Below are 14,448 nucleotides of genomic sequence, written 5' to 3' on the forward strand. Positions count from 1 at the left end.
ATAGATTTTTACAGACTTCGCCAGTAAGCAGAATTTTATTTCCGGGGCCTAGTAAAACTACAAGCCTTGTAAAAACCCCCTTCATTGACTTATCGTCTTTTGACACGTTTATGGAGTCAACGAGTAGAATTAGTTTTACTTTTACCCTTTCTTTTTAAGATGTTAGGAGCAGTTAGCTTTTTGTTTTATACAAAATAACAAAAAAATACGTAAGGGTTACGGGAGACATCTAGTCACTTGTCGAGAGATAGATAGATAGATAGAGTACATGAACTTGGCGGAAGGGTTTTTTTAAAAATCTTTTTTTTTTGCAGACGAATAGTCTTCTAAGTCATTCATCCATGAATTATGAAATCTTACCTAAGCAGTTCTCGTTAGTCCGTAGGCAAAAACCACTCACGCCATTCCACGCCGAGTTTAACTTTCTCGATTGGAGCAATCGTATGTACAAAACTACTACTACTACTACTACTAATTAACTACTACCACCTCCACCACTATTCCAAAAAGACTCAACGTCGTTACTTGACCTGCAAGAAATAGCAGTCAAATCTCAATTCCAGAACCGTCTTTAAAAGAACAAAGAAACAGCAGTCGATAATGGTAACCCTGTCAATATATGTATGTATGGATTGAAAAGGGCACGATGGCTAAGACGAGAAAACCTTGACCAGGACTAAACATTAACTTTCTCTCTTACACACACACACACACACACTCGTTTGTGGCCGTAAATATGGCAAGTTCGGCTCGTAGCCACCTAGGTCCGGGTTAGGTTGTACTGCTCGACACCTCTCATGAGTGTCGTCTATCATAGATTTCTGAAGGTGTGTCCAGAGTTAGTTGGAAACTATGGGGAAGCCAGTCGTTGTGTTCAAACAAACCTATGACAGTGTTCCAGTAATGACTATCTATTATATGTTATTCAATCGGCAGAAGTTATTAAGTGATTAAATAATGAGTGTGTGTGTGTGTGTGTATGTGTACACACACACTCATGTCTGAGTTCTATTCCCCCTCTCTCTCACTCTATATGTGTGTGTCTGTCTTTCGCTGAAGTACGCCGGCGCAAGATATACATAGATGGACAACGCTACTCCTATCCGAAACAGGTGCTTTTGAATAAATTTTTTTTTCGAAAAAAAAAAAAAAAAAAAAAAATAATAATAATGTATGGCATTTATTCTGCCTGAAAATAACCTTATTACTGTCGTCATAAATCCAAATGCACTGAAAATGTGACTTGACCCACTGCAAGACTGATAACCAACGGCGCCATTGTTCACCATAAGCTATACATATAAACTCATCGTGCAATTATGCCGACTCTTCGCCCCAGCATTTTCATTTAGTTGCTTTGCACTGAGTCGGTCTTTGGGGTTACGTGGTACTACCTATTATGTCAGCCAGCAAATCGATGACAAAAATGTCTTCGTATCGCTGTTTGCCATGGATACAGCATCTTTTAGAGGAGGTCTTTTTCGATGAATGACAAACAACCATCTGGTGCTATTTTCACTTATTAAACATACGCTCCAGCCATGACCATCTCATTTTCTCCCCCTCCCCCCATTTAAATGTATAGAGTAGTGGTAGTGGTAGAAGCAGCATACGGTTAGCTTCGTCACAAGAAGTTCGTAAGTATTTGAGCATCGTAAGAAACTCGGAGTGGAAACGAAGTGAGTTTTTTTGTCTACAAGACTAAACGAGAAGCGACTAGGTAGGACTTGAGTTTTCGCAGATGAATGACTAATAGCATGTAGGAAGATCATCCGATAAAAAAAAAAAAAAAAACCTAAAAAGAAAGAAAAAAAAAACCAATAAAAAAGTGAGAGAGAGAGAGAGAGTGACACTCCTGTCAACTTCATTAACCAATGAAATTTTACATCTAAGATGGTAAGGTGCGATTTCGAGAGGGATTTGGCTGCTATTTCTAGTAACCCGAAAGCGACCAGGTTGCCTCACTACAACTAAAGCCCTTTCAAACATTTATGAAGCGAAATGTTCTCTCTCTTGCTGCGTGTGTGCAACGTTATTCATTCGACTAGGTGTGTCGCTAATAACAGGATGTGAGTGTGTATGTACATGTTCGTGTAGGTGTGGCACATGTTGCGTATGTCTGTGAACGTGGGTGTGTGTGATGAAGCTATAGTGTGCGGCTGTGTGAAGGAATGACGTGTGAGCGAGCAGATGGAGGTTTAGAGAGTGTGTAGACAGTGAAAATGTCTGGGTGTGCTTGTTGCTATTGTTTTAACCACAAGCCAACCTTTATCGATTAGGCAGACATAGATCAAAAGCGTTTCAGATATGACCATCCCATCCTTATATTATATATTATATTTGACGTTTTAGCTTACACTTAACTCCACGTTCTTCATACAGAGGCATCTCAGGGAAAATTTTCTAATGCAGCATCCCTTAAATGGAATATAATATTGAGCTGTCAGATAATTTCGTTCGTTTCTCTCCATACTAAATTTCTTTTTCTTTGTCCTAGTGTTTTATGATTTTTCTTTTTTTTTTCTTTTCAGAAACTCTATTCTTCTCCTGCAACCTTTCTTTACCGTTTTTGAAATTTGAATAAATTTAACTCTTTTCAAACATATGACGGGGTGTCGAGTAGGAAAAAAACCCCCCAAAAAACGAACGAATTTATCTGACAACTTGATCTATATCATAATTAACGGGTTCATTTTTCAAGTCCTATTTCGTCTATTTACTCTTAATTTTTTCTTTAGTTTTACGAAGCTGGAATTAGTTGTAGTTTACAAAAGGACGAAGAACACGTTGGTCTGCACATGTGATTGATGCGTTACGGAGAGAGGGATAACAGATGAATAAACAAGTACCAGGATATTTAAGTGGAAGAAAAACTGCGGAAGAAGACCAAGCTAGGCATGTGCAGAAATGGTAAAAACTCGCAGACACCGAATCTTACAAAAGACGTGACAAAAAGAACGTAACAAATGGTGTCGGCAAGGGCGTAAAAATAATGACAATGAATGTTAATTGACCTGATGTAATTAATATATTGCTTTCGATGTTATCTTTTACTAGTGAGAGTCATTGAAAATGGTCATGCTGGGGCACCACCTTGAAGGGTGTAGTCGAACAAATCGACCCCAATAGCTCTCTCTCTTTCTCTCTCAGGGGGAGCCGAAATGTTCCTGGATTTAAAGGGTAAGGCTCAACCTTCGAAGTTCTTTTACAGGACTTGGAAAAACTGAAGGACCGCTGCAATAATTTGAGAGGGGAATGTGTTGAATAAAATAATAATTAACTGATCCCCTTGTATTTTCTTTTACCCAAAGCCAGGAACTTTTCATCACCCCCTTGTGTTATATATATATATATATAGGAGTGGCTGTGTGGTAAGTAGCTTGTTTACCAACCACATGGTTCCGGGTTCAGTCCCACTGCGTGGCACCTTGGGCAAGTGTCTTCTACTATAGCATCGGGCCGACCAAAGCCTTGTGAGTGGATTTGGTAGACGGAAACTGAAAGAAGCCCGTCGTATATATGTATATACATATGCGTGTGTGTGTTTGTGTGTCTGTATTTGTCCCCCTAGCATTGCTTGACAACCGATGCTGGTGTGTTTATGTCCCCGTTACTTAGCGGTTCGGCAAAAGAGACCGATAAAATAAGTACTGGGCTTACAAAAGAATAAGTCCCGGGGTCGAGTTGCTCGATTAAATGCGGTGCTCCAGCATGGCCGCAGTCAAATGACTGAAACAAGTAAAAGAGTAAGGGTATATATATATATATATATATATATATATATATATATATATAAGCTAGTTTATTGGATCAGGGTGCGATTAAAGCGGTGCCATGTGGATTAGCGTATCACAGATGACTTAGGCTAATACGATAGGTCTTACACATGAGCTCGTGTCGGTACATGTTTGGTAGCATTAAGATGTTCATATGCCGGAAAAAAAAATGAGATAGGGAGGGAGGCCCAAATATAGGTCAACGCGTTGAATAAAGTTTGCTTGAATGTGGGTCAATCCACCGAAAAGAAAAAAAAAAAACAACAAATAAAAGAAAGCCGAATGTGGGTCAACATCCTAAAAATGGAACACACTGACTTTCAGACAATATGCAGTTAGATGTCTCACTGCCAGCCAATAAGGCAGCAAGCGATGATCATGGGGGACATGTAGCAAAATATAAAGGAATTTCATGATAGCAAAGGCCAAACTGCAAAGGTGTGTGTCCCCTATGGCTGCCAGTCAATATACAAGTCAGTGATGACTTGAACCCTAACAAGGAGTTTGTGTGTGTGTGTGTGTGTGTGTGTTCGTTCGACACTAATCTTTATTCAGTGATTCTCATTTATGCACCAAGGCGCATTACGCATACATGCAATCCAACGATAGAGCTTTGCGTCTACGTGATCGTTCAGTCTGCTAGAAACGGCAGCTAAATCTCTCTGAAATCCCACCTAGCTGTTTTTAAACGATTACAATACATAATGTAGTCCAAGGAACAGTAAACAACCCCCCCCCCAAAAAAAAAACGGGAAGTTCACAGCAGGATTGCCTTTCATTATGGTGCTAAGGTTGTGTTTGAAATTGACATCTTCGAGATGACGCCATGTAGTTCTATGAAAACTATGTCACAAAGTGGTCGCTGGGGGAACTGTGTTGCCATGTAGCTGGGATGGCAACTCTGTGTTACCATGTGGCTGGAATGGTGGCCGGAGATGCCATGTGGTTGGAATGGTAACTGTGCTACCATGTAGCTGGAATGGTGTGTCTCTCACCATGTAGCCGGATTGGTGACTGTGTTGCCATGTGGCTAGAACAGTGTTTCCATGTAGCTCGAACGGTGACTGTGTGTGTGTGCGTGTCTGGAATGGTAACTAAGTGTCGCCATGCGGCTGGAATGGTGACAGCGTGTTACCATGTGGTTGGAATGGTAACTGTGCTACCATGTAGTTGGAATGGTGTGTCTCACCATGTAGCCGGATTGGTGACTGTGTTGCCATGTGGCTAGAACAGTGTTTCCATGTAGCTCGAACGGTGACTGTGTGTGTGTGCGTGTCTGGAATGGTAACTAAGTGTCGCCATGCGGCTGGAATGGTGACGGCGTGTTACCATGTAGCTGGAACAGTAAACTGTATGCTGTCATGTGGTTGGAATGATGAGTGAGTGAGTGTTGCTATGTAGCTTAGTTGGTGACTAAGTATTGCCATGTCGCTGGAATGGTGACAGCGTCGACATGGTGATTTAACAGAGAATGTGTCATGCTAGAACGATTGACTGTCACCATGATGGTGTCACCTTGCATATATATATATATATATATATATATATATATAAATATATACGTTATCTACACTGCAACCTGTTGACAGTACACATGTGGGGAATACATCTCAAAATACCTTTATGACATAAGTCATCACGCTGTCGATATTTAGTCTCCGGGTCAGCTGTGATCAATTGGACAGCTAAAATCAAAGGATTTCGATTATAGATGACCATATTGTATTTTTATTCCTAACACTGTACCGTGGATCACATTAATCCAATATCTAATGTATTCCCACCATTATTTTTTTTTTTAAAAAAGATATATGATAGGAGACAAATTTGACTATTTTTTCTTGCATGTCGACTACACATAACCGGAGGCTTCCTCATTAGCACGTGGTCTTTGTGTGTGTGTGTGTGTGTGTGTGCACTGCTTAGCATTTATGGTCCATGTAGAGATAACTGTACCCACGAGTTTCATGTCCGAAGTCAGTAGTGGTGTGAGTACAACAAATAACCATATACAAGGAATATACAACACCTCTATAGTTAAAGAGGTTGTTTTCGGGTAGATCAAATATTATCAAAGGCGTTCCAACTGTCTGGAACTACCTTGCCTAACATAATAATCCTCATTATTTGAATCAGTAGATGTTTAGTGAAGGAGATTTGGCTGCTATTTCTAACAGATCGAGTGACGACCACTTCTTTGGCGATGTAGGGGTGTATATGCAATGTGATAGATTTCGTAACTGTTGACAAGTAATGACTGGCTGTGAAGCTTTTTTTGTTTTTTTAACAGGTTAATCAGGAAGAAGAGGGCAGTACCTAAATATGATTTAAATTGTCTGAGGAAGAAAACACAACTCATGGGTTACCCTCAGCTCGACCACCTAGTTACAACGCTTCTTGGAAGAGAGTGGACTCCACTAGAAGAGTGAGTCCAAAGGTTGGCTAGTGTGGTGGTGATGGTGGCGGTAGTTAATCTGGTCGATGGATCAAGTCTAAACTTCCTCGTACAATGTACAGCAGCACATCAGGAGGGGCTTGCATACAGTTCCTGTCTTCCAAATTTTCATTTACAGTACTCGGGTTGTCGACCGAGGCTACAGATGGGAGACACTTATCCAACGTGTCGTGCAACAAAGTGAACCTGAAATCACGTAAATTGTGAAGCGGACTGCCTAAAAAACACACGCTCATTCCTGCACCCACGATCAAGGTTCCGATCGGGCATACGGTACATTGTAACCGCCCCAATTTGCTTACACACACGCAATTGGTAAGCCGTGACAAAAGCACAATTTTCTTCAAAAGCAAAACTGTAATAGAAAAATGGTAATTTACACACACACACGTGATATAAGGGCGTCTTAATATGTAAGTAAAGGCGAGGTAGCCAAGTGGGTACAATGTTAGACTATCTGCTAGGCTGTCACGTGTTCGAATCCACTGCATGTATTTCGTTCTTTCTGAGCAAAAACAATTAATCCTTATTATTGCAGGTTAACTAGCTGGCAGGAAGTTTGTACAAAATCATCTGACAATGTTGCCGATATCAACTTCGCCACATGACATCGCAGCTACATACAAACCTTAAGAATTTTTTTTTCCCAAAGCTTGGTAAAAAACGTTTACACTCTTGTTTTTGTGCAAAGAATGTATGTTAAATGAAAGCTACTACTATGTCTGTCTGTGTTGAAAACACGTCTCATCATGTACCACTGTATCTGTGTGTGTGTGTGTGTGTGTGTGTGTGTGCGCGAATGCGAGTGTACTTGGATGCTTTTAAGAACATGAAACGATAGCAACAACAACTCCACAGCAGAGCAAAGAACTGTGTCTTTTACTGCACTGAGCTCAATCAACTATACACAGATTCTGTTTTCAAACCCTTAATGAGCTTGGTTGCAGTCCGTCAGAAGCGAATACCTGTTTTTATATTACATACTAGGATCGGTCGATTCGGCAGATTAATACAGGATTATATACATATATATATATATATATATATCACCGTGACCGACCAGGCTATCAGATGTTGTTACACATCGCTGGTCACAACGCGCTTCGCATTGTTTTAGCCTTCAAATGACGCCACCCCGCCGGCTAAGCGAGCAAGGCCAACAGAAGAAAGAGTGAGAGAAAGTTGTGGCGAAAGAGTACAGCAGGGATCGCCATCACCCCCTGCCGGAGCCTCGTGGAGCTTTAGGTGTTTTTGCTCAATAAACACTCGCAACGCCCGGTCTGGGAATCGAAACCGCGATCCTACAACTGCGAGTCCGCTGTCCTAATCACTGGGCCATTGCGCATACACACACACACATATATATATATATTATATATATATATATACAACAAACAAAGAAACAGCATCAAACTTTCCTTTTTATCACGACGACCAAAAAAAAACAAAAACAAAAAAAAAAAACTAAGCTACCGGACATGTTTAACCCAAGGTCAGCATGTGTCAAAGGTTTTTCAGTCATGCCCATCATGCCTCGTACTACATAGTCCAATGCGTCCATTTTCAAAGCTACCACGCACAACAATGTGATTCTGAGAGATATTTTTTGGTGAGAGATTTTCACGAATATCAAAAGATTTTCATGGATGTAAGAATGCCCACATAATTAATAGCGAGCGGCGGCATGAAGGGATCGCAATAAGTGGACAAGTAAACAGCAACACGCCCGCATCACTACTCCATAGCAACAATCATTCTAACTTAGCCATCCCATTAAAATCGCCTCGACATAGCCGTCCTATGTATTAGTCACCTTTACTCTTCCCAATGGCAATTTTGACAACTTAGTCAAAGAGGAATTTGAAGAAAAAATATATAAGCCACGTAAACGTAGTTAAAAATTTCCCAGAAAGAGATGACAAGTGCCTCAACTTTATATATTAGTGGGATGTCGTTTTGCAGTATTTAATACCAGTTCATAGGCTTTGAGATTGAACCTAGTAGTTGCTGTTCAGCTCACGGCAACCCTAATCGAGCGAACCTTATTATCAGAACATTCTAATTACAACCATCCCACACTTTGAAGGGATGACTAGCATTTTGGCTGCTATTTCTAGCAGGTCGATGGAGAAACTTGGATGCCCCCAACGTTTATAGCATATAGTTGTAGATCTTGAAAATATTTAATTTCAATAAGATAGCTCTGCATGTTATACAAGACATTTCACTCTGCGCTCAACATCATAAAACCGGAGCTAAGCGCCAGTTCTTGAAACCTTTACTAAGTAAGCAACGGTTCCTAAAACCCCCATCGTTCGATGGACCACAAAATCCAACCGTATCCTCCCTTAAACCGCATCCAATCGTCTGCTGAAACACGAATGCAAGGATAATACGATCCAAAGTGCACAATAAACAAATAAATAAATAAATAAATAAATAAATAAAAAATAAAATAAAATAAAAATAATCGGGTTGTTCAACACTGGAATGTCTTTGGGTATAGATTGCTCTAAGAGGGATGAAATGATGTTAAATAGCGGAAACACCCGTTCAAGAGCTCAGAATAAATATTTGCATTGAGCTGGCAGAATCGTAGGAGTGTCTGAAAAAATACCTTGCGATATTTCTTCCGGTCTTTACGTTCTGAATTCAAATCCATCCGAAGTCTCATCTTTGCTTTTTCATCCCTTCAGGGTGGTTAAAATAAAGTACCAATCAAGTACTGGAGGTCGATAGCATTAACCAACAACCGTCCCTCAAAAGTGAAGGTCCTGTGCCTAGACTGGAGTAAATTATAAATTCAATAAGAACTTTTCATCGTTTTCCTTTATACCTGATAGTCAATAGAATATCGTATGCGTGTGTGCACTGTGTGCATCAAAGACAACTGTTATAGTTAAGCTCGTACCTAACACAAGCTGTGCATGTTTGTTGCAACGATTGTAACCTTATCTATGTCCGTGTGCGCGTTGTCTGTGTTGCTATGCATACCTGTTGACTTCGATACACTACAGACAGTTAATGTTGAACGGAAACTATCGGAGTGAGTGGTGAGCACTTTTAGACTTTCAGCACACACACAACCGTGTTATTAAAATCATAAGAGTTGCAGTAGCATGCCGCAAAACTATCAAGAAAGAAAAGAAAAGAATCGAAAAAGAAAGACAAAAGAAACAACTTATATATGAAATTTAAGTGGTCTTCAGAAATCAAATATTGATGTCTCTTACCGTTTCGCGAAAAATATTGAATCCAGTGAAAAATTGAAGAAAAACCATACGTTTTTTGTAGGAAAGACATCGGCGACAGTTTTCAAAGATGTATTACACATCAAAATTACAGAAACACATCGTTACATTCCAGGATCGAAGTATTCGTTCGAACGACAAGAAAGACCAATGAAATTACCATGAAAACGGCATTGTGTCATCTTAAAAATAGGATATGACACATTAGATGATGTGGTCCTAGATACTCCTAAGAAAACGGGATGGTCACACCTAGAACGATTTATAAAGCATATATCTCGTACTCGGAAATAGCTGACCAGAGACCACACAATAACTTAGGCAATCTTTTCGGCCACTATTAATCATTACCTCAATCATTCTCAACTAACAAAAGCAATTATAAAACTTGAAACAAGAAACATTAAGATCCCCATCAAATAATAATAATAATAATCCTTTCTACTATAGGCACAAAGCCTGAAATTCTTGTGGGAGGGGGGGGGGGCTAATCAATTACATCGATCCCAGTGCTCAACTGATACTTATTTTACCGACCCCGGAAGGATGAAAGGCGAAGTCGACCCCCGGTGGAATTTGAACTTAGAACGTGGCGATTGCAGCCACACAAACGTAATGTGGGGGGACATCACAAGGAAAGGCAACAGTTTGCGTGGGGATTAACGTAAAGGGTGTGGAGAAAGAAAAGGAAAAGTCAGTGAAATGCGATAAAAGTATACATAGTAACCAAAGTGACAACATGACTGATGTAGACCTCCTGATACAGGAGAACCTCCGACTAGGACCAATCAAAACCCCCACAATCAAAACCCCAGGATTGCTCTGACCACGAAAGGTACGAACCCTCTCTCCTGCTCTCCGATCTACAGACGCAAATCCTTTCAACTATAAGCACAACGCATGAAGTTCTGGGGAGATAAGGGTTAATTGATTTACATCGGCCCCTAGTAAGCAAGTGGTGGTTACTTGTATCGACCCCGAAAAGGATGAAAGGCAAAAATAATGAATCTATGCCAGTGACAAATAATAAAAGATATCTGAGTTAAGAGAAAAAGAAAAAAAAAACCCTGATGAAATTAAACACGTCTTATGTCCAGTGTCTGTGTGTGTATACATACATACATACATACACACACACACAGATAAGAGATAGGGAGAATACAAAAAGGAATGAAGGTACAAAAAAAACGAACAGGCAGAATGAAGTGAATTAATATAAAAAAAAGAAAAGAAATTATAATGCCGTTTATATTATGTAAATTAATCGACTGCTAAAAGTGTCGAGACTGGTAATGAAGTCTAATTCGTTGGAAATTGCAATACAAAGTTATATATGCAACTCTAATAATATCCAGTCACCGCCAACACCCACCCACACATACCCGTTAATCACTAAAATATAACAGTTGGAAACAAGTTTCGCATCTTTTGTTTCACCCACACCTCCTCACAAACCCTTAATTCAGCCTATTTTTTTTTTTTTTTTTTTTTTAGATTCTTCAAAACTTAATCTATAGAAAATACATTCTGAAACTTGCTCAAATGAAATGCGATGAGATCAAAATGTTATATATATTACATGAAAGAAAATTTACAATAAAATTCATAATTTAGACAACTGTTGGGTTCAAATAGAAGATGAGAAAGGATATAGTTATAGGAAGCATATTACAGAAATTAACATTACAAAGAAAAAATAGAATTCATTTCAATTTTACTCAGAGGAAACATGAATCTATTTATTCGATCAGACGAACTTTATTTGAAACAAAAAAAAAAAAAAATCAATATTAGTATATGTAATTAATAAAGCACTGACTCATAATTTTACATAAACAATATTCACTAAAATTTGTTTTTTATGCTGCTTAATAGTACACATAACACAACCTATTTAGACTATTAACAGACTAATTTCACAGTGACAAAGAGATAAAACAAATTCTTTTGTGTTTTTGGTTAGTTGAGGTTCTTTGTCATCCGTGAAATTCCTTCACTACCATTTAGGAAACTTCAATGCGTGCGGCTACAATGTTTAGCGCTAGTCGCAGAGAAAAGAAAGACACACACACACACACATATACATATATATATATATATAATATATATATATATATACATATATATATATATATATATATCGCCACCCCTCCCAAAGTACCTACTAAAATTAGCATAGATCAAGAGAATGTATTTCTGTTTTATTTTATTTTATTTTTTGTTGTTGTTTTTCCTTTAGTTCTTTCTACATTTTAATTGAAATCGCTGCACACACACACGTACACACAGGAGATAGGTTATCAGCTAGAGTTTAAACACGAAGATCAAAGTACATAAGTAAAAAGAGAAAAAAGAATATTAAACAAATGGAGCAACAGAGGTCACTCACACACACACACAACTAAAAAAAAAAAAATTAGCTTTTTTTTTCTTCTTTGTGCAATAAAAAAAAAATTACATAGCAGATACAGACACATTACGTAAGGTAACTTATTTTATGTCATCGCATTAATCTGCATTTCTTTTTCTGAAAAAAAAAAAAAAAATCCCCCAAAAAAGTTCATTAAAAAATAAGATCTGACCCTACATAACATTCTTAATGATAAGGAGCGCGCCAACTGTGAATGGCGGGCGTTTGAAAATGTTGAAATTTGTTTGCCCGTCCGTACCCCCCAGACAGTCATGCAGGGCTGGACAACGCACATGCACACATACGCACAATTTATATATTTCATATATATATATATAAATATAAATATATATATATATATAAGGATGTATGTAGGTTTCCCCCCGCCTTCGCCTAATAGACATAACTGTTGATCGAGCTCAAGTGAGAAAAATGCTAAAAGTATGTCAGAGAGAAAATTTGTCAGTCTGTGTAAAGACTAACGTATTATGTATGTGTGTGTGTGTGTGCGTGTATGTAAAAATATATGTATAGCAACATGTGTATTCTTTAAATGAATGCGTGAAACTTTCTCGCCTGTAAGAAGATGTATGTGAATGCACGTATATAGAATGTGCATGAATGTGTCTGAGTGTGTGTGTGTGTAAGAGAGAGTGTAACCGTCTTGTAAGGTATGTCTCTGTATATTAGCTTGGGTGCGTCGAAGCATGTACCTATGTATGCGTCATATCAACGAAACAAATTCATATATATACATATATATATTTATATATATTTATACATATTTATAAATCCAAAACATAAACACGTACATATAAGCATATACATACATACATACAGAATGGTGCTATATTTGATTAATATGAAATGAGAGGGTGATTAATAGAAACAGAGAGAGAGAAAGAGAAAGGGAGTTAAAGAGAAGAGATCAATGGTGAATTCTTGTGTACGTGTGTGCGTCTTGGTTTTGCAGCAACATAGGTTCCAGCGATCGTTGTCAACACATGCTTCTCTTGTCTAATTAGCAACACCATCGCCTTTTAGAAAACTATGTTGTTAAAAGCACACTGTGTGTGTATAGTTACATACACAGACACACACATATGTATGTATGTATGTATATATATATATATATATATATATATACATACATACATACACATATATATATATACATACATACATACACACACAAACGTTGGTCTGTGTGTGTATATGCATTTCAATTTACAAAGACGAAAAGAAAAAAAAAGTACGCAAGCACAGAGCAATTATCTATTGTTAGTGCTTGCTGACTATTACTCAGTTATAAACTCCGAGTTTCGTAACTGTTGTCACTGATCCTTCTATTGTCTTAATAAGGAAAGGACACAATCGACAGCCCAACCCTGGATTCCTCCAAACAGCTGGGGCGATCAGGGTTGCCGAAGGCTTTCAACCACGCATCTACCCGATGAGGTGGTACTAAACTAGGAGTGGCACCGCATCATTTAATAAGGTTTCTCAATAGATTTCGAATAATAAGAATTGTGCAATTTGCCCTTCTGGCGATGATTGAAGCTAATTTGTCTTTTCATTTTTATAGATTAATTACGTAACTTAATTATTCTGCAACCCTCACCAAAAGCGCATAATGCACCGAATATAGAAATAACAGTAAAAAAAACAACAACAAAGAACTTATGAATTATTTGAAATATAAATAATTATATAACTGCTCTGCTAAGGGAAACATCTTTTCAAGCAGATTAAGAAATTAGCATGATCGCGCGCATCACTCCTTAAAAACTTGGAATATAGTTACTAATTATTTGGGGAGGGGGTATGAAAGTTTAGCGGCGACCCCACTAAGAAATGTATGTGAATGTATATAGTTGCTACAATTTATAATCATCCTTATTGCTTTTGTTGTTGAATCATTTATATACACTGCACCTGCTTCCATCATTATGTCTATTGAGCTCACATAGAAACAGCAGGTACTTGATCAAAACTTGAGTAAATTCAAACACTCAGGGAAAAAAAAAATTTAAGGGCAAGTGAAAAAAAAAAAAAGGAACCCTGAGAAAATAAATCACACATAAAACTCATGTTATAATAAAAGGGAGAAAGAAGAGAGAAGCAATGACATTTTTAATAAATAAACAAAAATATGGTTTACCTTGATCAGAGTCGCAAACTGGTAATTAGTGTATTAAAAATCCAATAGGTTAGCTTATATATTCAAAAGAGAATGGTACAAGGGTATATATATATATATATATTATATATATACACACACGTGTGTGTGTATTTGTATACACGCGTATTTTTTTAAAACTATGTACACCACTTTTTATATACGCACAAACACACACGTATAAATATATATATATATTTATATATAAATGTATGTGACTTGGTGAACGGTTTTGTAATTATATATTCCGATTGTAGAGAAGAATATCAATGAAATAAAAACAATATTCGATGATGATTAAGGTAAAATAAACATTTCAGCACTTGTGTATATATAATATAATTCACGATTTCTCCCCCGCTCTCGTCTCCATAATT

The 14,448-nt window shown here is 37.8% G+C and overlaps 1 protein-coding gene across 2 annotated transcripts in view; it reads right to left on the reverse strand.

The window, feature by feature from the left end:
- Positions 1-14,448, reverse strand: part of LOC115211760 (dual specificity tyrosine-phosphorylation-regulated kinase 1A) — a 509,539-nt gene that overhangs the window by 192,861 nt on the left and 302,230 nt on the right. Inside the window, exon 1 of one of the 2 annotated variants that reach the window (XM_036503299.1) lies at positions 14,054-14,165. The exons of the other annotated variant lie outside the window; for it this stretch is intronic. The gene's annotated coding sequence lies outside the window, so the exon portion shown is untranslated. Of the gene's footprint in view, positions 1-14,053; positions 14,166-14,448 lie in introns of those variants that run through there. 2 annotated transcript variants of the gene reach the window in all.

Source organism: Octopus sinensis, linkage group LG5 (assembly GCF_006345805.1).
Source record: "Octopus sinensis linkage group LG5, ASM634580v1, whole genome shotgun sequence".
Classification (NCBI taxonomy): Eukaryota; Metazoa; Mollusca; class Cephalopoda; order Octopoda; family Octopodidae; genus Octopus; species Octopus sinensis.